Genomic DNA, 25,053 nt, shown 5'->3' on the forward strand with positions numbered 1-25,053 from the left:
CCAGGCGTCACTAGCACGCTTAGCGAAAACCACGACCGCGCGGAACGAACATCCGCCGCCGTTGAGAAATCCCGGGCACACTCACGATGTCGTCCCTGATGACGTCGCCGCGGGTGCACCAGGCGTCACTAGCACGCTTAGCGAAAACCACGACCGCGCGGAACGAACGTCCGCCGCCGTTGAGAAATCCCGGGCACACTCACGATGTCGTCCCCGATGCCGTCGCCGCGGGTGCACCAGGCGTCACTAGCACGCTTAGCGAAAACAACGACCGCGCGGAACGAACATCCGCCGCCGTTGAGAAATCCCGGGCACACTCACGATGTTGTCCCCGATGCCGTCGCCGCGGGTGCACCAGGCGTCACTAGCACGCTTAGCGAAAACAACGACCGCGCGGAACGAACGTCCGCCGCCGTTGAGAAATCCCGGGCACACTCACGATGTCGTCCCCGATGCCGTCGCCGCGGGTGCACCAGGCGTCACTAGCACGCTTAGCGAAAACAACGACCGCGCGGAACGAACGTCCGCCGCCGTTGAGAAATCCCGGGCACATTCACGATGTCGTCCCCGATGCCGTCGCCGCGGGTGCACCAGGCGTCACTAGCACGCTTAGCGAAAACCACGACCGCGCGGAACGAACGTCCGCCGCCGTTGAGAAATCCCGGGCACATTCACGATGTCGTCCCCGATGCCGTCGCCGCGGGTGCACCAGGCGTCACTAGCAGGCTTAGCGAAAACCACGACCGCGCGGAACGAACATCCGCCGCCGTTGAGAAATCCCGGGCACACTCACGATGTCGTCCCTGATGACGTCGCCGCGGGTGCACCAGGCGTCACTAGCACGCTTAGCGAAAACCACGACCGCGCGGAACGAACGTCCGCCGCCGTTGAGAAATCCCGGGCACACTCACGATGTCGTCCCCGATGCCGTCGCCGCGGGTGCACCAGGCGTCACTAGCACGCTTAGCGAAAACCACGACCGCGCGGAACGAACATCCGCCGCCGTTGAGAAATCCCGGGCACACTCACGATGTCGTCCCCGATGCCGTCGCCGCGGGTGCACCAGGCGTCACTAGCAGGCTTAGCGAAAACCACGACCGCGCGGAACGAACATCCGCCGCCGTTGAGAAATCCTGGGCACACTCACGATGTCGTCCCCGATGCCGTCGCCGCGGGTGCACCAGGCGTCACTAGCACGCTTAGCGAAAACAACGACCGCGCGGAACGAACGTCCGCCGCCGTTGAGAAATCCCGGGCACACTCACGATGTCGTCCCCGATGCCGTCGCCGCGGGTGCACCAGGCGTCACTAGCACGCTTAGCGAAAACAACGACCGCGCGGAACGAACGTCCGCCGCCGTTGAGAAATCCTGGGCACACTCACGATGTCGTCCCCGATGCCGTCGCCGCGGGTGCACCAGGCGTCACTAGCACGCTTAGCGAAAACCACGACCGCGCGGAACGAACGTCCGCCGCCGTTGAGAAATCCCGGGCACACTCACAATGTCGTCCCCGATGCCGTCGCCGCGGGTGCACCAGGCGTCACTAGCACGCTTAGCGAAAACAACGACCGCGCGGAACGAACGTCCGCCGCCGTTGAGAAATCCCGGGCACACTCACGATGTCGTCCCCGATGCCGTCGCCGCGGGTGCACCAGGCGTCACTAGCACGCTTAGCGAAAACCACGACCGCGCGGAACGAACGTCCGCCGCCGTTGAGAAATCCCGGGCACACTCACGATGTCGTCCCCGATGCCGTCGCCGCGGGTGCACCAGGCGTCACTAGCACGCTTAGCGAAAACCACGACCGCGCGGAACGAACGTCCGCCGCCGTTGAGAAATCCCGGGCACACTCACGATGTCGTCCCCGATGCCGTCGCCGCGGGTGCACCAGGCGTCACTAGCACGCTTAGCGAAAACAACGACCGCGCGGAACGAACGTCCGCCGCCGTTGAGAAATCCCGGGCACACTCACGATGTCGTCCCCGATGCCGTCGCCGCGGGTGCACCAGGCGTCACTAGCACGCTTAGCGAAAACAACGACCGCGCGGAACGAACGTCCGCCGCCGTTGAGAAATCCCGGGCACACTCACGATGTCGTCCCCGATGCCGTCGCCGCGGGTGCACCAGGCGTCACTAGCACGCTTAGCGAAAACCACGACCGCGCGGAACGAACGTCCGCCGCCGTTGAGAAATCCCGGGCACACTCACGATGTCGTCCCCGATGCCGTCGCCGCGGGTGCACCAGGCGTCACTAGCACGCTTAGCGAAAACAACGACCGCGCGGAACGAACGTCCGCCGCCGTTGAGAAATCCCGGGCACACTCACGATGTCGTCCCCGATGCCGTCGCCGCGGGTGCACCAGGCGTCACTAGCACGCTTAGCGAAAACCACGACCGCGCGGAACGAACGTCCGCCGCCGTTGAGAAATCCCGGGCACACTCACGATGTCGTCCCCGATGCCGTCGCCGCGGGTGCACCAGGCGTCACTAGCACGCTTAGCGAAAACAACGACCGCGCGGAACGAACGTCCGCCGCCGTTGAGAAATCCCGGGCACACTCACGATGTCGTCCCCGATGCCGTCGCCGCGGGTGCACCAGGCGTCACTAGCACGCTTAGCGAAAACAACGACCGCGCGGAACGAACGTCCGCCGCCGTTGAGAAATCCCGGGCACACTCACAATGTCGTCCCCGATGCCGTAGCCGCGGGTGCACCAGGCGTCACTAGCACGCTTAGCGAAAACAACGACAGCGCGGAACGAACGTCCGCCGCCGTTGAGAAATCCCGGGCACACTCACAATGTCGTCCCCGTTGCCGTCGCCGCGGGTGCACCAGGCGTCACTAGCACGCTTAGCGAAAACAACGACCGCGCGGAACGAACGTCCGCCGCCGTTGAGAAATCCCGGGCACACTCACGATGTCGTCCCCGATGCCGTCGCCGCGGGTGCACCAGGCGTCACTAGCACGCTTAGCGAAAACAACGACCGCGCGGAACGAACGTCCGCCGCCGTTGAGAAATCCTGGGCACACTCACGATGTCGTCCCCGATGCCGTCGCCGCGGGTGCACCAGGCGTCACTAGCACGCTTAGCGAAAACAACGACCGCGCGGAACGAACGTCCGCCGCCGTTGAGAAATCCCGGGCACACTCACAATGTCGTCCCCGATGCCGTCGCCGCGGGTGCACCAGGCGTCACTAGCACGCTTAGCGAAAACAACGACCGCGCGGAACGAACATCCGCCGCCGTTGAGAAATCCCGGGCACACTCACGATGTCGTCCCTGATGCCGTCGCCGCGGGTGCACCAGGCGTCACTAGCACGCTTAGCGAAAGCCACGACCGCGCGGAACGAACGTCCGCCGCCGTTGAGAAATCCCGGGCACACTCACGATGTCGTCCCCGATGCCGTCGCCGCGGGTGCACCAGGCGTCACTAGCACGCTTAGCGAAAACAACGACCGCGCGGAACGAACATCCGCCGCCGTTGAGAAATCCCGGGCACACTCACGATGTCGTCCCTGATGCCGTCGCCGCGGGTGCACCAGGCGTCACTAGCACGCTTAGCGAAAACAACGACCGCGCGGAACGAACGTCCGCCGCCGTTGAGAAATCCCGGGCACACTCACGATGTCGTCCCCGATGCCGTCGCCGCGGGTGCACCAGGCGTCACTAGCACGCTTAGCGAAAACAACGACCGCGCGGAACGAACATCCGCCGCCGTTGAGAAATCCCGGGCACACTCACGATGTCGTCCCTGATGCCGTCGCCGCGGGTGCACCAGGCGTCACTAGCACGCTTAGCGAAAACCACGACCGCGCGGAACGAACATCCGCCGCCGTTGAGAAATCCCGGGCACACTCACGATGTCGTCCCCGATGCCGTCGCCGCGGGTGCACCAGGCGTCACTAGCACGCTTAGCGAAAGCCACGACCGCGCGGAACGAACATCCGCCGCCGTTGAGAAATCCTGGGCACACTCACGATGTCGTCCCTGTGCCGTCGCCACGGGTGCACCAGGCGTCACTAGCACGCTTAGCGAAAACCACGACCGCGCGGAACGAACATCCGCCGCCGTTGAGAAATCCCGGGCACACTCACGATGTCGTCCCTGATGACGTCGCCGCGGGTGCACCAGGCGTCACTAGCACGCTTAGCGAAAACAACGACCGCGCGGAACGAACATCCGCCGCCGTTGAGAAATCCCGGGCACACTCACGATGTCGTCCCTGTGCCGTCGCCACGGGAGCACCAGGCGTCACTAGCACGCTTAGCGAAAGCCACGACCGCGCGGAACGAACATCCGCCGCCGTTGAGAAATCCTGGGCACACTCACGATGTCGTCCCTGATGCCGTCGCCGCGGGTGCACCAGGCGTCACTAGCACGCTTAGCGAAAGCCACGACCGCGCGGAACGAACGTCCGCCGCCGTTGAGAAATCCCGGGCACACTCACGATGTCGTCCCCGATGCCGTCGCCGCGGGTGCACCAGGCGTCACTAGCACGCTTAGCGAAAACAACGACCGCGCGGAACGAACATCCGCCGCCGTTGAGAAATCCCGGGCACACTCACGATGTCGTCCCTGATGCCGTCGCCGCGGGTGCACCAGGCGTCACTAGCACGCTTAGCGAAAACCACGACCGCGCGGAACGAACATCCGCCGCCGTTGAGAAATCCCGGGCACACTCACGATGTCGTCCCTGATGCCGTCGCCGCGGGTGCACCAGGCGTCACTAGCACGCTTAGCGAAAACAACGACCGCGCGGAACGAACATCCGCCGCCGTTGAGAAATCCCGGGCACACTCACGATGTCGTCCCCGATGCCGTCGCCGCGGGTGCACCAGGCGTCACTAGCACGCTTAGCGAAAGCCACGACCGCGCGGAACGAACATCCGCCGCCGTTGAGAAATCCTGGGCACACTCACGATGTCGTCCCTGTGCCGTCGCCACGGGTGCACCAGGCGTCACTAGCACGCTTAGCGAAAACCACGACCGCGCGGAACGAACATCCGCCGCCGTTGAGAAATCCCGGGCACACTCACGATGTCGTCCCTGATGACGTCGCCGCGGGTGCACCAGGCGTCACTAGCACGCTTAGCGAAAACAACGACCGCGCGGAACGAACATCCGCCGCCGTTGAGAAATCCCGGGCACACTCACGATGTCGTCCCTGTGCAGTCGCCACGGGAGCACCAGGCATCACTAGCACGCTTAGCGAAAACAACGACCGCGCGGAACGAACGTCCGCCGCCGTTGAGAAATCCCGGGCACACTCACGATGTCGTCCCTGATGCCGTCGCCGCGGGTGCACCAGGCGTCACTAGCACGCTTAGCGAAAACAACGACCGCGCGGAACGAACATCCGCCGCCGTTGAGAAATCCCGGGCACACTCACGATGTCGTCCCTGATGACGTCGCCGCGGGTGCACTAGGCGTCACTAGCACGCTTAGCGAAAACCACGACCGCGCGGAACGAACATCCGCCGCCGTTGAGAAATCCTGGGCACACTCACGATGTCGTCCCTGTGCCGTCGCCACGGGAGCACCAGGCGTCACTAGCACGCTTAGCGAAAACAACGACCGCGCGGAACGAACATCCGCCGCCGTTGAGAAATCCTGGGCACACTCACGATGTCGTCCCTGATGCCGTCGCCGCGGGTGCACCAGGCGTCACTAGCACGCTTAGCGAAAACAACGACCGCGCGGAACGAACATCCGCCGCCGTTGAGAAATCCCGGGCACACTCACGATGTCGTCCCTGATGCCGTCGCCGCGGGTGCACCAGGCGTCACTAGCACGCTTAGCGAAAACAACGACCGCGCGGAACGAACATCCGCCGCCGTTGAGAAATCCCGGGCACACTCACGATGTCGTCCCTGATGCCGTCGCCGCGGGTGCACTAGGCGTCACTAGCACGCTTAGCGAAAACCACGACCGCGCGGAACGAACATCCGCCGCCGTTGAGAAATCCTGGGCACACTCACGATGTCGTCCCTGTGCCGTCGCCACGGGAGCACCAGGCGTCACTAGCACGCTTAGCGAAAACAACGACCGCGCGGAACGAACATCCGCCGCCGTTGAGAAATCCCGGGCACACTCACGATGTCGTCCCTGATGCCGTCGCCGCGGGTGCACCAGGCGTCACTAGCACGCTTAGCGAAAACAACGACCGCGCGGAACGAACATCCGCCGCCGTTGAGAAATCCCGGGCACACTCACGATGTCGTCCCTGATGCCGTCGCCGCGGGTGCACCAGGCGTCACTAGGACGCTTAGCGAAAACAACGACCGCGCGGAACGAACATCCGCCGCCGTTGAGAAATCCCGGTCACACTCACGATGTCGTCCCTGATGACGTCGCCGCGGGTGCACTAGGCGTCACTAGCACGCTTAGCGAAAACCACGACCGCGCGGAACGAACACCCGCCGCCGTTGAGAAATCCTGGGCACACTCACGATGTCGTCCCTGTGCCGTCGCCACGGGAGCACCAGGCGTCACTAGCACGCTTAGCGAAAACAACGACCGCGCGGAACGAACATCCGCCGCCGTTGAGAAATCCCGGGCACACTCACGATGTCGTCCCTGATGCCGTCGCCGCGGGTGCACCAGGCGTCACTAGCACGCTTAGCGAAAACAACGACCGCGCGGAACGAACGTCCGCCGCCGTTGAGAAATTCCGGGCACACTCACGATGTCGTCCCTGATGCCGTCGCCGCGGGTGCACCAGGCGTCACTAGCACGCTTAGCGAAAACAACGACCGCGCGGAACGAACATCCGCCGCCGTTGAGAAATCCCGGGCACACTCACGATGTCGTCCCTGATGACGTCGCCGCGGGTGCACAGGCGTCACTAGCACGCTTAGCGAAAACCACGACCGCGCGGAACGAACATCCGCCACCGTTGAGAAATCCTGGGCACACTCACGATGTCGTCCCTGTGCCGTCGCCACGGGAGCACCAGGCGTCACTAGCACGCTTAGCGAAAACCACGACCGCGCGGAACGAACATTCGCCGCCGTTGAGAAATCCCGGGCACACTCACGATGTCGTCCCTGATGACGTCGCCGCGGGTGCACCAGGCGTCACTAGCACGCTTAGCGAAAACAACGACCGCGCGGAACGAACATCCGCCGCCGTTGAGAAATCCTGGGCACACTCACGATGTCGTCCCTGTGCAGTCGCCACGGGAGCACCAGGCATCACTAGCTCGCTTAGCGAAAACAACGACCGCGCGGAACGAACGTCCGCCGCCGTTGAGAAATCCCGGGCACACTCACGATGTCGTCCCTGATGCCGTCGCCGCGGGTGCACCAGGCGTCACTAGCACGCTTAGCGAAAACAACGACCGCGCGGAACGAACGTCCGCCGCCGTTGAGAAATCCCGGGCACACTCACGATGTCGTCCCCGATGCCGTCGCCACGGGAGCACCAGGCATCACTAGCACGCTTAGCGAAAACCACGACCGCGCCGAACGAACGTCCGCCGCCGTTGAGAAATCCCGGGCACACTCACGATGTCGTCCCTGATGCCGTCGCCGCGGGTGCACCAGGCGTCACTAGCACGCTTAGCGAAAACAACGACCGCGCGGAACGAACGTCCGCCGCCGTTGAGAAATCCCGGGCACACTCACGATGTCGTCCCCGATGCCGTCGCCACGGGAGCACCAGGCATCACTAGCACGCTTAGCGAAAACCACGACCGCGCCGAACGAACGTCCGCCGCCGTTGAGAAATCCCGGGCACACTCACGATGTCGTCCCTGATGCCGTCGCCGCGGGTGCACCAGGCGTCACTAGCACGCTTAGCGAAAACAACGACCGCGCGGAACGAACGTCCGCCGCCGTTGAGAAATCCCGGGCACACTCACGATGTCGTCCCTGTGCCGTCGCCACGGGAGCACCAGGCATCACTAGCACGCTTAGCGAAAACAACGACCGCGCGGAACGAACGTCCGCCGCCGTTGAGAAATCCCGGGCACACTCACGATGTCGTCCCTGATGCCGTCGCCGCGGGTGCACCAGGCGTCACTAGCACGCTTAGCGAAAACCACGACCGCGCGGAACGAACATCCGCCGCCGTTGAGAAATCCCGGGCACACTCACGATGTCGTCCCTGATGCCGTCGCCGCGGGAGCACCAGGCGTCACTAGCACGCTTAGCGAAAACCACGACCGCGCGGAACGAACGTCCGCCGCCGTTGAGAAATCCCGGGCACACTCACGATGTCGTCCCTGATGCCGTCGCCGCGGGTGCACCAGGCGTCACTAGCACGCTTAGCGAAAACAACGACCGCGCGGAACGAACGTCCGCCGCCGTTGAGAAATCCCGGGCACACTCACGATGTCGTCATTGATGCCGTCGCCGCGGGTGCACCAGGCGTCACTAGCACGCTTAGCGAAAACCACGACCGCGCGGAACGAACATCCGCCGCCGTTGAGAAATCCCGGGCACACTCATGATGTCGTCCCTGATGACGTCGCCGCGGGTGCACCAGGCGTCACTAGCACGCTTAGCGAAAACAACGACCGCGCGGAACGAACATCCGCCGCCGTTGAGAAATCCCGGGCACACTCACGATGTCGTCCCTGATGACGTCGCCGCGGGTGCACTAGGCGTCACTAGCACGCTTAGCGAAAACCACGACCGCGCGGAACGAACATCCGCCGCCGTTGAGAAATCCTGGGCACACTCACGATGTCGTCCCTGTGCCGTCGCCACGGGAGCACCAGGCGTCACTAGCACGCTTAGCGAAAACAACGACCGCGCGGAACGAACATCCGCCGCCGTTGAGAAATCCCGGGCACACTCACGATGTCGTCCCTGATGACGTCGCCGCGGGTGCACCAGGCGTCACTAGCACGCTTAGCTTAAACAACGACCGCGCGGAACGAACATCCGCCGCCGTTGAGAAATCCTGGGCACACTCACGATGTCGTCCCTGTGCCGTCGCCACGGGAGCACCAGGCGTCACTAGCACGCTTAGCGAAAACCACGACCGCGCGGAACGAACATCCGCCGCCGTTGAGAAATCCCGGGCACACTCACGATGTCGTCCCTGATGACGTCGCCGCGGGTGCACCAGGCGTCACTAGCACGCTTAGCGAAAACAACGACCGCGCGGAACGAACATCCGCCGCCGTTGAGAAATCCTGGGCACACTCACGATGTCGTCCCTGTGCCGTCGCCACGGGAGCACCAGGCGTCACTAGCACGCTTAGCGAAAACAACGACCGCGCGGAACGAACATCCGCCGCCGTTGAGAAATCCCGGGCACACTCACGATGTCGTCCCTGATGCCGTCGCCGCGGGTGCACCAGGCGTCACTAGCACGCTTAGCGAAAACAACGACCGCGCTGAACGAACATCCGCCGCCGTTGAGAAATCCCGGGCACACTCACGATGTCGTCCCTGATGACGTCGCCGCGGGTGCACCAGGCGTCACTAGCACGCTTAGCGAAAACAACGACCGCGCGGAACGAACATCCGCCGCCGTTGAGAAATCCCGGGCACACTCACGATGTCGTCCCTGTGCCGTCGCCACGGGAGCACCAGGCGTCACTAGCACGCTTAGCGAAAACAACGACCGCGCGGAACGAACATCCGCCGCCGTTGAGAAATCCCGGGCACACTCACGATGTCGTCCCTGATGACGTCGCCACGGGTGCACCAGGCGTCACTAGCACGCTTAGCGAAAACAACGACCGCGCGGAACGAACGTCCGCCGCCGTTGAGAAATCCCGGGCACACTCACGATGTCGTCCCCGATGCCGTCGCCGCGGGTGCACCAGGCGTCACTAGCACGCTTAGCGAAAACAATGACCGCGCGGAACGAACGTCCGCCGCCGTTGAGAAATCCCGGGCACACTCACGATGTCGTCCCCGATGCCGTCGCCGCGGGTGCACCAGGCGTCACTAGCACGCTTAGCGAAAACAACGACCGCGCGGAACGAACGTCCGCCGCCGTTGAGAAATCCCGGGCACACTCACGATGTCGTCCCTGATGCCGTCGCCGCGGGTGCACCAGACGTCATTAGCACGCTTAGCGAAAACAACGACCGCGCGGAACGAACATCCGCCGCCGTTGAGAAATCCCGGGCACACTCACGATGTCGTCCCTGATGAAGTCGCCGCGGGTGCACTAGGCGTCACTAGCACGCTTAGCGAAAACCACGACCGCGCGGAACGAACATCCGCCGCCGTTGAGAAATCCTGGGCACACTCACGATGTCGTCCCTGTGCCGTCGCCACGGGAGCACCAGGCGTCACTAGCACGCTTAGCGAAAACAACGACCGCGCGGAACGAACATCCGCCGCCGTTGAGAAATCCCGGGCACACTCACGATGTCGTCCCTGATGACGTCGCCGCGGGTGCACCAGGCGTCACTAGCACGCTTAGCGAAAACAACGACCGCGCGGAACGAACATCCGCCGCCGTTGAGAAATCCTGGGCACACTCACGATGTCGTCCCTGCGCCGTCGCCACGGGAGCACCAGGCATCACTAGCACGCTTAGCGAAAACAACGACCGCGCGGAACGAACGTCCGCCGCCGTTGAGAAATCCCGGGCACACTCACGATGTCGTCCCTGATGCCGTCGCCGCGGGTGCACCAGGCGTCACTAGCACGCTTAGCGAAAACAACGACCGCACGGAACGAACATCCGCCGCCGTTGAGAAATCCCGGGCACACCCACGATGTCGTCCCTGATGACGTCGCCGCGGGTGCACTAGGCGTCACTAGCACGCTTAGCGAAAACCACGACCGCGCGGAACGAACATCCGCCGCCGTTGAGAAATCCTGGGCACACTCACGATGTCGTCCCTGTGCCGTCGCCACGGGAGCACCAGGCGTCACTAGCACGCTTAGCGAAAACAACGACCACGCGGAACGAACATCCGCCGCCGTTGAGAAATCCTGGGCACACTCACGATGTCGTCCCTGATGCCGTCGCCGCGGGTGCACCAGGCGTCACTAGCACGCTTAGCGAAAACAACGACCGCGCGGAACGAACGTCCGCCGCCGTTGAGAAATCCCGGGCACACTCACGATGTCGTCCCTGATGCCGTCGCCGCGGGTGCACCAGGCGTCACTAGCACGCTTAGCGAAAACAACGACCGCGCGGAACGAACATCCGCCGCCGTTGAGAAATCCCGGGCACACTCACGATGTCGTCCCTGATGACGTCGCCGCGGGTGCACTAGGCGTCACTAGCACGCTTAGCGAAAACCACGACCGCGCGGAACGAACATCCGCCGCCGTTGAGAAATCCTGGGCACACTCACGATGTCGTACCTGTGCCGTCGCCACGGGAGCACCAGGCGTCACTAGCACGCTTAGCGAAAACCACGACCGCGCGGAACGAACATCCGCCGCCGTTGAGAAACCCGGGCACACTCACGATGTCGTCGCTGATGACGTCGCCGCGGGTGCACCAGGCGTCACTAGCACGCTTAGCGAAAACAACGACCGCGCGGAACGAACATCCGCCGCCGTTGAGAAATCCTGGGCACACTCACGATGTCGTCCCTGTGCCGTCGCCACGGGAGCACCAGGCATCACTAGCACGCTTAGCGAAAACAACGACCGCGCGGAACGAACGTCCGCCGCCGTTGAGAAATCCCGGGCACACTCACGATGTCGTCCCTGATGCCGTCGCCGCGGGTGCACCAGGCGTCACTAGCACGCTTAGCGAAAACCACGACCGCGCGGAACGAACATCCGCCGCCGTTGAGAAATCCCGGGCACACTCACGATGTCGTCCCCGATGCCGTCGCCGCGGGAGCACCAGGCGTCACTAGCACGCTTAGCGAAAACCACGACCGCGCCGAACGAACGTCCGCCGCCGTTGAGAAATCCCGGGCACACTCACGATGTCGTCCCTGTGCCGTCGCCACGGGAGCACCAGGCATCACTAGCACGCTTAGCGAAAACGACCGCGCGGAACGAACGTCCGCCGCCGTTGAGAAATCCCGGGCACACTCACGATGTCGTCCCTGATGCCGTCGCCGCGGGTGCACCAGGCGTCACTAGCACGCTTAGCGAAAACCACGACCGCGCGGAACGAACATCCGCCGCCGTTGAGAAATCCCGGGCACACTCACGATGTCGTCCCTGATGCCGTCGCCGCGGGAGCACCAGGCGTCACTAGCACGCTTAGCGAAAACCACGACCGCGCGGAACGAACGTCCGCCGCCGTTGAGAAATCCCGGGCACACTCACGATGTCGTCCCTGATGCCGTCGCCGCGGGTGCACCAGGCGTCACTAGCACGCTTAGCGAAAACAACGACCGCGCGGAACGAACGTCCGCCGCCGTTGAGAAATCCCGGGCACACTCACGATGTCGTCCCTGATGCCGTCGCCGCGGGTGCACCAGGCGTCACTAGCACGCTTAGCGAAAACCACGACCGCGCGGAACGAACATCCGCCGCCGTTGAGAAATCCCGGGCACACTCACGATGTCGTCCCTGATGACGTCGCCGCGGGTGTACCAGGCGTCACTAGCACGCTTAGCGAAAACAACGACCGCGCGGAACGAACATCCGCCGCCGTTGAGAAATCCCGTCACACTCACGATGTCGTCCCTGATGACGTCGCCGCGGGTGCACTAGGCGTCACTAGCACGCTTAGCGAAAACCACGACCGCGCGGAACGAACATCCGCCGCCGTTGAGAAATCCTGGGCACACTCACGATGTCGTCCCTGTGCCGTCGCCACGGGAGCACCAGGCGTCACTAGCACGCTTAGCGAAAACAACGACCGCGCGGAACGAACATCCGCCGCCGTTGAGAAATCCCGGGCACACTCACGATGTCGTCCCTGATGACGTCGCCGCGGGTGCACCAGGCGTCACTAGCACGCTTAGCGAAAACAACGACCGCGCGGAACGAACATCCGCCGCCGTTGAGAAATCCTGGGCACACTCACGATGTCGTCCCTGTGCCGTCGCCACGGGAGCACCAGGCGTCACTAGCACGCTTAGCGAAAACCACGACCGCGCGGAACGAACATCCGCCGCCGTTGAGAAATCCTGGGCACACTCACGATGTCGTCCCTGTGCCGTCGCCACGGGAGCACCAGGCGTCACTAACACGCTTAGCGAAAACAACGACCGCGCGGAACGAACATCCGCCGCCGTTGAGAAATCCTGGGCACACTCACGATGTCGTCCCTGTGCCGTCGCCACGGGAGCACCAGGCGTCACTAACACGCTTAGCGAAAACAACGACCGCGCGGAACGAACATCCGCCGCCGTTGAGAAATCCTGGGCACACTCACGATGTCGTCCCTGTGCCGTCGCCACGGGAGCACCAGGCGTCACTAACACGCTTAGCGAAAACAACGACCGCGCGGAACGAACATCCGCCGCCGTTGAGAAATCCTGGGCACACTCACGATGTCGTCCCTGTGCCGTCGCCACGGGAGCACCAGGCGTCACTAACACGCTTAGCGAAAACAACGACCGCGCGGAACGAACATCCGCCGCCGTTGAGAAATCCTGGGCACACTCACGATGTCGTCCCTGTGCCGTCGCCACGGGAGCACCAGGCGGCACTAACACGCTTAGCGAAAACAACGACCGCGCGGAACGAACGTCCGCCGCCGTTGAGAAATCCCGGGCACACTCACGATGTCGTCCCCGATGCCGTCGCCGCGGGTGCACTAGGCGTCACTAGCACGCTTAGCGAAAACCACGACCGCGCGGAACGAACATCCGCCGCCGTTGAGAAATCCCGGGCGCACTCACGATGTCGTCCCTGATGACGTCGCCGCGGGTGCACCAGGCGTCACTAGCACGCTTAGCGCAAACGACCGCGCGGAACGAACATCCGCCGCCGTTGAGAAATCCCGGGCACACTCACGATGTCGTCCCTGATGACGTCGCCGCGGGTGCACTAGGCGTCACTAGCACGCTTAGCGAAAACCACGACCGCGCGGAACGAACATCCGCCGCCGTTGAGAAATCCTGGGCACACTCACGATGTCGTCCCTGTGCCGTCGCCACGGGAGCACCAGGCGTCACTAGCACGCTTAGCGAAAACAACGACCGCGCGGAACGAACGTCCGCCGCCGTTGAGAAATCCCGGGCACACTCACGATGTCGTCCCCGATGCCGTCGCCGCGGGTGCACTAGGCGTCACTAGCACGCTTAGCGAAAACCACGACCGCGCGGAACGAACATCCGCCGCCGTTGAGAAATCCCGGGCACACTCACGATGTCGTCCCTGATGACGTCGCCGCGGGTGCACCAGGCGTCACTAGCACGCTTAGCGAAAACAACGACCGCGCGGAACGAACATCCGCCGCCGTTGAGAAATCCTGGGCACACTCACGATGTCGTCCCTGTGCCTTCGCCACGGGAGCACCAGGCGTCACTAGCACGCTTAGCGAAAACAACGACCGCGCGGAACGAACATCCGCCGCCGTTGAGAAATCCCGGGCACACTCACGATGTCGTCCCTGATGCCGTCGCCACGGGAGCACCAGGCGTCACTAACACGCTTAGCGAAAACAACGACCGCGCGGAACGAACATCCGCCGCCGTTGAGAATTCCCGGGCACACTCACGATGTCGTCCCTGATGACGTCGCCGCGGGTGCACCAGGCGTCACTAGCACGCTTAGCGAAAACAACGACCGCGCGGAACGAACATCCGCCGCCGTTGAGAAATCCCGGGCACACTCACGATGTCGTCCCCGATGCCGTCGCCGCGGGTGCACCAGGCGTCACTAGCACGCTTAGCGAAAACAACGACCGCGCGGAACGAACATCCGCCGCCGTTGAGAAATCCCGGGCACACTCACGATGTCGTCCCTGATGCCGTCGCCGCGGGTGCACCAGGCGTCACTAGCACGCTTAGCGAAAACAACGACCGCGCGGAACGAACATCCGCCGCCGTTGAGAAATCCCGGGCACACTCACGATGTCGTCCCCGATGCCGTCGCCGCGGGTGCACCAGGCGTCACTAGCACGCTTAGCGAAAACAACGACCGCGCGGAACGAACATCCGCCGCCGTTGAGAATTCCCGGGCACACTCACGATGTCGTCCCTGATGACGTCGCCGCGGGTGCACCAGGCGTCACTAGCACGCTTAGCGAAAACAACGACCGCGCGGAACGAACATCCGCCGCCGTTGAGAAATCCCGGGCACACTCACGATGTCGTCCCCGATGCCGTCGCCGCGGGTGCACCAGGCGTCACTAGCACGCTTAGCGAAAACAACGACCGCGCGGAACGAACATCCGCCGCCGTTGAGAAATCCCGGGCACACTCACGATGTCGTCCCCGATGCCGTCGCCGCGGGTGCACTAGGCGTCACTAGCACGCTTAGCGAAAACCACGACCGCGCGGAACGAACATCCGCCGCCGTTGAGAAATCCCGGGCACACTCACGATGTCGTCCCCGATGCCGTCGCCGCGGGTGCACCAGGCGTCACTAGCACGCTTAGCGAAAACAACGACCGCGCGGAACGAACGTCCGCCGCCGTTGAGAAATCCCGGGCACACTCACGATGTCGTCCCCGATGCCGTCGCCGCGGGTGCACTAGGCGTCACTAGCACGCTTAGCGAAAACCACGACCGCGCGGAACGAACATCCGCCGCCGTTGAGAAATCCCGGGCACACTCACGATGTCGTCCCTGATGACGTCGCCGCGGGTGCACCAGGCGTCACTAGCACGCTTAGCGAAAACAACGACCGCGCGGAACGAACATCCGCCGCCGTTGAGAATTCCCGGGCACACTCACGATGTCGTCCCTGATGACGTCGCCGCGGGTGCACCAGGCGTCACTAGCACGCTTAGCGAAAACAACGACCGCGCGGAACGAACGTCCGCCGCCGTTGAGAAATCCCGGGCACACTCACGATGTCGTCCCCGATGCCGTCGCCGCGGGTGCACTAGGCGTCACTAGCACGCTTAGCGAAAACAACGACCGCGCGGAACGAACATCCGCCGCCGTTGAGAAATCCTGGGCACACTCACGATGTCGTCCCTGTGCCGTCGCCACGGGAGCACCAGGCGTCACTAGCACGCTTAGCGAAAACAACGACCGCGCGGAACGAACATCCGCCGCCGTTGAGAAATCCCGGGCACACTCACGATGTCGTCCCTGATGCCGTCGCCACGGGAGCACCAGGCGTCACTAACACGCTTAGCGAAAACAACGACCGCGCGGAACGAACATCCGCCGCCGTTGAGAATTCCCGTGCACACTCACGATGTCGTCCCTGATGACGTCGCCGCGGGTGCACCAGGCGTCACTAGCACGCTTAGCGAAAACAACGACCGCGCGGAACGAACATCCGCCGCCGTTGAGAAATCCTGGGCACACTCACGATGTCGTCCCTGTGCCGTCGCCACGGGAGCACCAGGCGTCACTAACACGCTTAGCGAAAACAACGACCGCGCGGAACGAACATCCGCCGCCGTTGAGAAATCCTGGGCACACTCACGATGTCGTCCCTGATGCCGTCGCCGCGGGTGCACCAGGCGTCACTAACACGCTTAGCGAAAACAACGACCGCGCGGAACGAACATCCGCCGCCGTTGAGAAATCCTGGGCACACTCACGATGTCGTCCCTGTGCCGTCGCCACGGGAGCACCAGGCGTCACTAACACGCTTAGCGAAAACAACGACCGCGCGGAACGAACATCCGCCGCCGTTGAGAAATCCTGGGCACACTCACGATGTCGTCCCTGTGCCGTCGCCACGGGAGCACCAGGCGTCACTAACACGCTTAGCGAAAACAACGACCGCGCGGAACGAACATCCGCCGCCGTTGAGAAATCCTGGGCACACTCACGATGTCGTCCCTGTGCCGTCGCCACGGGAGCACCAGGCGTCACTAACACGCTTAGCGAAAACAACGACCGCGCGGAACGAACATCCGCCGCCGTTGAGAAATCCTGGGCACACTCACGATGTCGTCCCTGTGCCGTCGCCACGGGAGCACCAGGCGTCACTAACACGCTTAGCGAAAACAACGACCGCGCGGAACGAACATCCGCCGCCGTTGAGAAATCCTGGGCACACTCACGATGTCGTCCCTGTGCCGTCGCCACGGGAGCACCAGGCGTCACTAACACGCTTAGCGAAAACAACGACCGCGCGGAACGAACATCCGCCGCCGTTGAGAAATCCTGGGCACACTCACGATGTCGTCCCTGTGCCGTCGCCACGGGAGCACCAGGCGTCACTAACACGCTTAGCGAAAACAACGACCGCGCGGAACGAACATCCGCCGCCGTTGAGAAATCCTGGGCACACTCACGATGTCGTCCCTGTGCCGTCGCCACGGGAGCACCAGGCGTCACTAACACGCTTAGCGAAAACAACGACCGCGCGGAACGAACATCCGCCGCCGTTGAGAAATTCTGGGCACACTCACGATGTCGTCCCTGTGCCGTCGCCACGGGAGCACCAGGCGTCACTAACACGCTTAGCGAAAACAACGACCGCGCGGAACGAACATCCGCCGCCGTTGAGAAATCCCGGGCACACTCACGATGTCGTCCCCGATGCCGTCGCCGCGGGTGCACTAGGCGTCACTAGCACGCTTAGCGAAAACAACGACCGCGCGGAACGAACATCCGCCGCCGTTGAGAAATCCCGGGCACACTCACGATGTCGTCCCCGATGCCGTCGCCGCGGGTGCACTAGGCGTCACTAACACGCTTAGCGAAAACAACGACCGCGCGGAACGAACATCCGCCGCCGTTGAGAAATCCCGGGCACACTCATGATGTCGTCCCCGATGCCGTCGCCGCGGGAGCACTAGGCGTCACTAGCACGCTTAGCGAAAACAACGACCGCGCGGAACGAACATCCGCCGCCGTTGAGAAATCCCGGGCACACTCACGATGTCGTCCCTGATGCCGTCGCCGCGGGTGCACTAGGCGTCACTAGCACGCTTAGCGAAAACAACGACCGCGCGGAACGAACATCCGCCGCCGTTGAGAAATCCCGGGCACACTCACGATGTCGTCCCTGATGCCGTCGCCGCGGGTGCACTAGGCGTCACTAGCACGCTTAGCGAAAACAACGACCGCGCGGAACGAACATCCGCCGCCGTTGAGAAATCCCGGGCACACTCACGATGTCGTCCCTGTGCCGTCGCCGCGGGTGCACTAGGCGTCACTAGCACGCTTAGCGAAAACAACGACCGCGCGGAACGAACATCCGCCGCCGTTGAGAAATCCCGGGCACACTCACGATGTCGTCCCTGATGCCGTCGCCGCGGGTGCACTAGGCGTCACTAGCACGCTTAGCGAAAACAACGACCGCGCGGAACGAACATCCGCCGCCGTTGAGAAATCCCGGGCACACTCACGATGTCGTCCCTGATGCCGTCGCCGCGGGTGCACTAGGCGTCACTAGCACGCTTAGCGAAAACAACGACCGCGCGGAACGAACATCCGCCGCCGTTGAGAAATCCTGGGCACACTCACGATGTCGTCCCTGTGCCGTCGCCACGGGAGCACCAGGCGTCACTAGCACGCTTAGCGAAAACAACGACCGCGCGGAACGAACATCCGCCGCCGTTGAGAAATCCCGGGCACACTCACGATGTCGTCCCTGATGCCGTCGCCACGGGAGCACCAGGCGTCACTAGCACGCTTAGCGAAAACAACGACCGCGCGGAACGAACATCCGCCGCCGTTGAGAAATCCTGGGCACACTCACGATGTCGTCCCTGATGCCGTCGCCGCGGGTGCACTAGGCGTCACTAGCACGCTTAGCGAAAACAACGACCGCGCGGAACGAACATCCGCCGCCGTTGAGAAATCCCGGGCACACTCACGATGTCGTCCCTGATGCCGTCGCCGCGGGTGCACTAGGCGTCACTAGCACGCTTAGCGAAAACAACGACCGCGCGGAACGAACATCCGCCGCCGTTGAGAAATCCCGGGCACACTCACGATGTCGTCCCTGTGCCGTCGCCGCGGGTGCACTAGGCGTCACTAGCACGCTTAGCGAAAACAACGACCGCGCGGAACGAACATCCGCCGCCGTTGAGAAATCCTGGGCACACTCACGATGTCGTCCCTGTGCCGTCGCCACGGGAGCACCAGGCGTCACTAGCACGCTTAGCGAAAACAACGACCGCGCGGAACGAACATCCGCCGCCCTTGAGAAATCCCGGGCACACTCACGATGTCGTCCCTGATGCCGTCGCCGCGGGTGCACTAGGCGTCACTAGCACGCTTAGCGAAAACAACGACCGCGCGGAACGAACATCCGCCGCCGTTGAGAAATCCTGGGCACACTCACGATGTCGTCCCTGTGCCGTCGCCACGGGAGCACCAGGCGTCACTAGCACGCTTAGCGAAAACAACGACCGCGCGGAACGAACATCCGCCGCCGTTGAGAAATCCCGGGCACACTCACGATGTCGTCCCTGATGCCGTCGCCGCGGGTGCACTAGGCGTCACTAGCACGCTTAGCGAAAACAACGACCGCGCGGAACGAACATCCGCCGCCGTTGAGAAATCCCGGGCACACTCACGATGTCGTCCCTGATGCCGTCGCCGCGGGTGCACTAGGCGTCACTAGCACGCTTAGCGAAAACAACGACCGCGCGGAACGAACATCCGCCGCCGTTGAGAAATCCCGGGCACACTCACGATGTCGTCCCTGTGCCGTCGCCGCGGGTGCACTAGGCGTCACTAGCACGCTTAGCGAAAACAACGACCGCGCGGAACGAACATCCGCCGCCGTTGAGAAATCCCGGGCACACTCACGATGTCGTCCCTGTGCCGTCGCCGCGGGTGCACTAGGCGTCACTAACACGCTTAGCGAAAACATCGACCGCGCGGAACGAACATCCGCCGCCGTTGAGAAATCCTGGGCACACTCACGATGTCGTCCCTGTGCCGTCGCCACGGGTGCACTAGGCGTCACTAGCACGCTTAGCGAAAACAACGACCGCGCGGAACGAACATCCGCCGCCGTTGAGAAATCCCGGGCACACTCACGATGTCGTCCCTGTGCCGTCGCCGCGGGTGCACTAGGCGTCACTAGCACGCTTAGCGAAAACAACGACCGCGCGGAACGAACATCCGCCGCCGTTGAGAAATCCCGGGCACACTCACGATGTCGTCCCTGTGCCGTCGCCACGGGAGCACCAGGCGTCACTAGCACGCTTAGCGAAAACAACGACCGCGCGGAACGAACATCCGCCGCCGTTGAGAAATTATGGGCACACTCACGATGTCGTCCCTGTGCCGTCGCCACGGGAGCACCAGGCGTCACTAGCACGCTTAGCGAAAACATCGACCGCGCGGAACGAACATCCGCCGCCGTTGAGAAATCCTGGGCACACTCACGATGTCGTCCCTGTGCCGTCGCCACGGGAGCACCAGGCGTCACTAGCACGCTTAGCGAAAACAACGACCGCGCGGAACGAACATCCGCCGCCGTTGAGAAATCCTGGGCACACTCACGATGTCGTCCCTGTGCCGTCGCCGCGGGTGCACTAGGCGTCACTAGCACGCTTAGCGAAAACAACGACCGCGCGGAACGAACATCCGCCGCCGTTGAGAAATCCCGGGCACACTCACGATGTCGTCCCTGTGCCGTCGCCGCGGGTGCACTAGGCGTCACTAACACGCTTAGCGAAAACATCGACCGCGCGGAACGAACATCCGCCGCCGTTGAGAAATCCTGGGCACACTCACGATGTCGTCCCTGTGCCGTCGCCACGGGTGCACTAGGCGTCACTAGCACGCTTAGCGAAAACAACGACCGCGCGGAACGAACATCCGCCGCCGTTGAGAAATCCCGGGCACACTCACGATGTCGTCCCTGTGCCGTCGCCGCGGGTGCACTAGGCGTCACTAGCACGCTTAGCGAAAACAACGACCGCGCGGAACGAACATCCGCCGCCGTTGAGAAATCCCGGGCACACTCACGATGTCGTCCCTGTGCCGTCGCCACGGGAGCACCAGGCGTCACTAGCACGCTTAGCGAAAACAACGACCGCGCGGAACGAACATCCGCCGCCGTTGAGAAATCCTGGGCACACTCACGATGTCGTCCCTGTGCCGTCGCCACGGGAGCACCAGGCGTCACTAGCACGCTTAGCGAAAACAACGACCGCGCGGAACGAACATCCGCCGCCGTTGAGAAATCCCGGGCACACTCACGATGTCGTCCCTGATGCCGTCGCCGCGGGTGCACTAGGCGTCACTAGCACGCTTAGCGAAAACAACGACCGCGCGGAACGAACATCCGCCGCCGTTGAGAAATCCCGGGCGCACTCACGATGTCGTCCCTGTGCCGTCGCCGCGGGTGCACTAGGCGTCACTAGCACGCTTAGCGAAAACAACGACCGCGCGGAACGAACATCCGCCGCCGTTGAGAAATCCCGGGCACACTCACGATGTCGTCCCTGATGCCGTCGCCGCGGGTGCACTAGGCGTCACTAGCACGCTTAGCGAAAACAACGACCGCGCGGAACGAACATCCGCCGCCGTTGAGAAATCCCGGGCACACTCACGATGTCGTCCCTGATGCCGTCGCCGCGGGTGCACTAGGCGTCACTAGCACGCTTAGCGAAAACAACGACCGCGCGGAACGAACATCCGCCGCCGTTGAGAAATCCTGGGCACACTCACGATGTCGTCCCTGTGCCGTCGCCACGGGAGCACCAGGCGTCACTAGCACGCTTAGCGAAAACAACGACCGCGCGGAACGAACATCCGCCGCCGTTGAGAAATCCCGGGCACACTCACGATGTCGTCCCTGATGCCGTCGCCGCGGGTGCACTAGGCGTCACTAGCACGCTTAGCGAAAACAACGACCGCGCGGAACGAACATCCGCCGCCGTTGAGAAATCCCGGGCACACTCACGATGTCGTCCCTGATGCCGTCGCCGCGGGTGCACTAGGCGTCACTAGCACGCTTAGCGAAAACAACGACCGCGCGGAACGAACATCCGCCGCCGTTGAGAAATCCCGGGCACACTCACGATGTCGTCCCTGATGCCGTCGCCGCGGGTGCACTAGGCGTCACTAGCACGCTTAGCGAAAACAACGACCGCGCGGAACGAACATCCGCCGCCGTTGAGAAATCCCGGGCACACTCACGATGTCGTCCCTGATGCCGTCGCCGCGGGTTGTCTAGGCGTCACTAGCACGCTTAGCGAAAACAACGACCGCGCGGAACGAACATCCGCCGCCGTTGAGAAATCCTGGGCACACTCACGATGTCGTCCCTGTGCCGTCGCCACGGGAGCACCAGGCGTCACTAGCACGCTTAGCGAAAACAACGACCGCGCGGAACGAACATCCGCCGCCGTTGAGAAATCCCGGGCACACTCACGATGTCGTCCCTGATGCCGTCGCCACGGGAGCACCAGGCGTCACTAGCACGCTTAGCGAAAACAACGACCGCGCGGAACGAACATCCGCCGCCGTTGAGAAATCCTGGGCACACTCACGATGTCGTCCCTGTGCCGTCGCCACGGGAGCACCAGGCGTCACTAGCACGCTTAGCGAAAACAACGACCGCGCGGAACGAACATCCGCCGCCGTTGAGAAATCCTGGGCACACTCACGATGTCGTCCCTGATGCCGTCGCCACGGGAGCACCAGGCGTCACTAACACGCTTAGCGAAAACATCGACCGCGCGGAACGAACATCCACCGCCGTTGAGAAATCCTGGGCACACTCACGATGTCGTCCCTGTGCCGTCGCCACGGGAGCACCAGGCGTCACTAACACGCTTAGCGAAAACAACGACCGCGCGGAACGAACATCCGCCGCCGTTGAGAAATCCCGGGCACACTCACGATGTCGTCCCTGATGCCGTCGCCACGGGAGCACCAGGCGTCACTAGCACGCTTAGCGAAAACAACGACCGCGCGGAACGAACATCCGCCGCCGTTGAGAAATCCTGGGCACACTCACGATGTCGTCCCTGTGCCGTCGCCACGGGAGCACCAGGCGTCACTAGCACGCTTAGCGAAAACAACGACCGCGCGGAACGAGCATCCGCCGCCGTTGAGAAATCCTGGGCACACTCACGATGTCGTCCCTGATGCCGTCGCCACGGGAGCACCAGGCGTCACTAACACGCTTAGCGAAAACAACGACCGCGCGGAATGAACATCCGCCGCCGTTGAGAAATCCTGGGCACACTCACGATGTCGTCCCTGTGCCGTCGCCACGGGAGCACCAGGCGTCACTAGCACGCTTAGCGAAAACAACGACCGCGCGGAACGGACATCCGCCGCCGTTGAGAAATCCCGGGCACACTCACGATGTCGTCCCTGATGCCGTCGCCACGGGAGCACCAGGCGTCACTAGCACGCTTAGCGAAAACAACGACCGCGCGGAACGAGCATCCGCCGCCGTTGAGAAATCCTAAGCACACTCACGATGTCGTCCCTGTGCCGTCGCCACGGGAGCACCAGGCGTCACTAGCACGCTTAGCGAAAACAACGACTGCGCGGAACGAACATCCGCCGCCGTTGAGAAATCCTGGGCACACTCACGATGTCGTCCCTGTGCCGTCGCCACGGGAGCACCAGGCGTCACTAGCACGCTTAGCGAAAACAACGACCGCGCGGAACGAACATCCGCCGCCGTTGAGAAATCCCGGGCACACTCACGATGTCGTCCCTGATGCCGTCGCCGCGGGTGCACCAGGCGTCACTAGCACGCTTAGCGAAAACAACGACCGCGCGGAACGAACATCCGCCGCCGTTGAGAAATCCCGGGCACACTCACGATGTCGTCCCTGATGCCGTCGCCGCGGGTGCACTAGGCGTCACTAGCACGCTTAGCGAAAACAACGACCGCGCGGAACGAGCATCCGCCGCCGTTGAGAAATCCCGGGCACACTCACGATGTCGTCCCTGATGCCGTCGCCGCGGGTGCACCAGGCGTCACTAGCACGCTTAGCGAAAACAACGACCGCGCGGAACGAACATCCGCCGCCGTTGAGAAATCCCGGGCACACTCACGATGTCGTCCCTGATGCCGTCGCCGCGGGTGCACTAGGCGTCACTAGCACGCTTAGCGAAAACAACGACCGCGCGGAACGAACATCCGCCGCCGTTGAGAAATCCCGGGCACACTCAGGATGTCGTCCCTGATGCCGTCGCCGCGGGTGCACCAGGCGTCACTAGCACGCTTAGCGAAAACAACGACCGCGCGGAACGAACATCCGCCGCCGTTGAGAAATCCCGGGCACACTCACGATGTCGTCCCTGATGCCGTTGCCGCGGGTGCACCAGGCGTCACTAGCACGCTTAGCGAAAACAACGACCGCGCGGAACGAACATCCGCCGCCGTTGAGAAATCCCGGGCACACTCACGATGTCGTCCCTGATGCCGTCGCCGCGGGTGCACTAGGCGTCACTAGCACGCTTAGCGAAAACAACGACCGCGCGGAACGAACATCCGCCGCCGTTGAGAAATCCCGGGCACACTCACGATGTCGTCCCTGATGCCGTCGCCGCGGGTGCACCAGGCGTCACTAGCACGCTTAGCGAAAACAACGACCACGCGGAACGAGCATCCGCCGCCGTTGAGAAATCCCGGGCACACTCACGATGTCGTCCCTGATACCGTCGCCGCGGGTGCACTAGGCGTCACTAGCACGCTTAGCGAAAACAACGACCGCGCGGAACGAACATCCGCCGCCGTTGAGAAATCCCGGGCACACTCACGATGTCGTCCCTGATGCCGTCGCCGCGGGTGCACTAGGCGTCACTAGCACGCTTAGCGAAAACAACGACCGCGCGGAACGAACATCCGCCGCCGTTGAGAAATCCCGGGCACACTCACGACGTCGTCCCTGATGCCGTCGCCGCGGGTGCACCAGGCGTCACTAGCACGCTTAGCGAAAACAACGACCGCGCGGAACGAACATCCGCCGCCGTTGAGAAATCCCGGGCACACTCACGATGTCGTCCCTGATGCCGTCGCCGCGGGTGCACTAGGCGTCACTAGCACGCTTAGCGAAAACAACGACCGCGCGGAACGAGCATCCGCCGCCGTTGAGAAATCCCGGGCACACTCACGATGTCGTCCCTGATGCCGTCGCCGCG

The sequence above is a fragment of the Ixodes scapularis genome, unplaced genomic scaffold, assembly GCF_016920785.2.
Source record: "Ixodes scapularis isolate PalLabHiFi unplaced genomic scaffold, ASM1692078v2 PGA_scaffold4__175_contigs__length_147842914, whole genome shotgun sequence".
Taxonomy (NCBI): Eukaryota; Metazoa; Arthropoda; class Arachnida; order Ixodida; family Ixodidae; genus Ixodes; species Ixodes scapularis.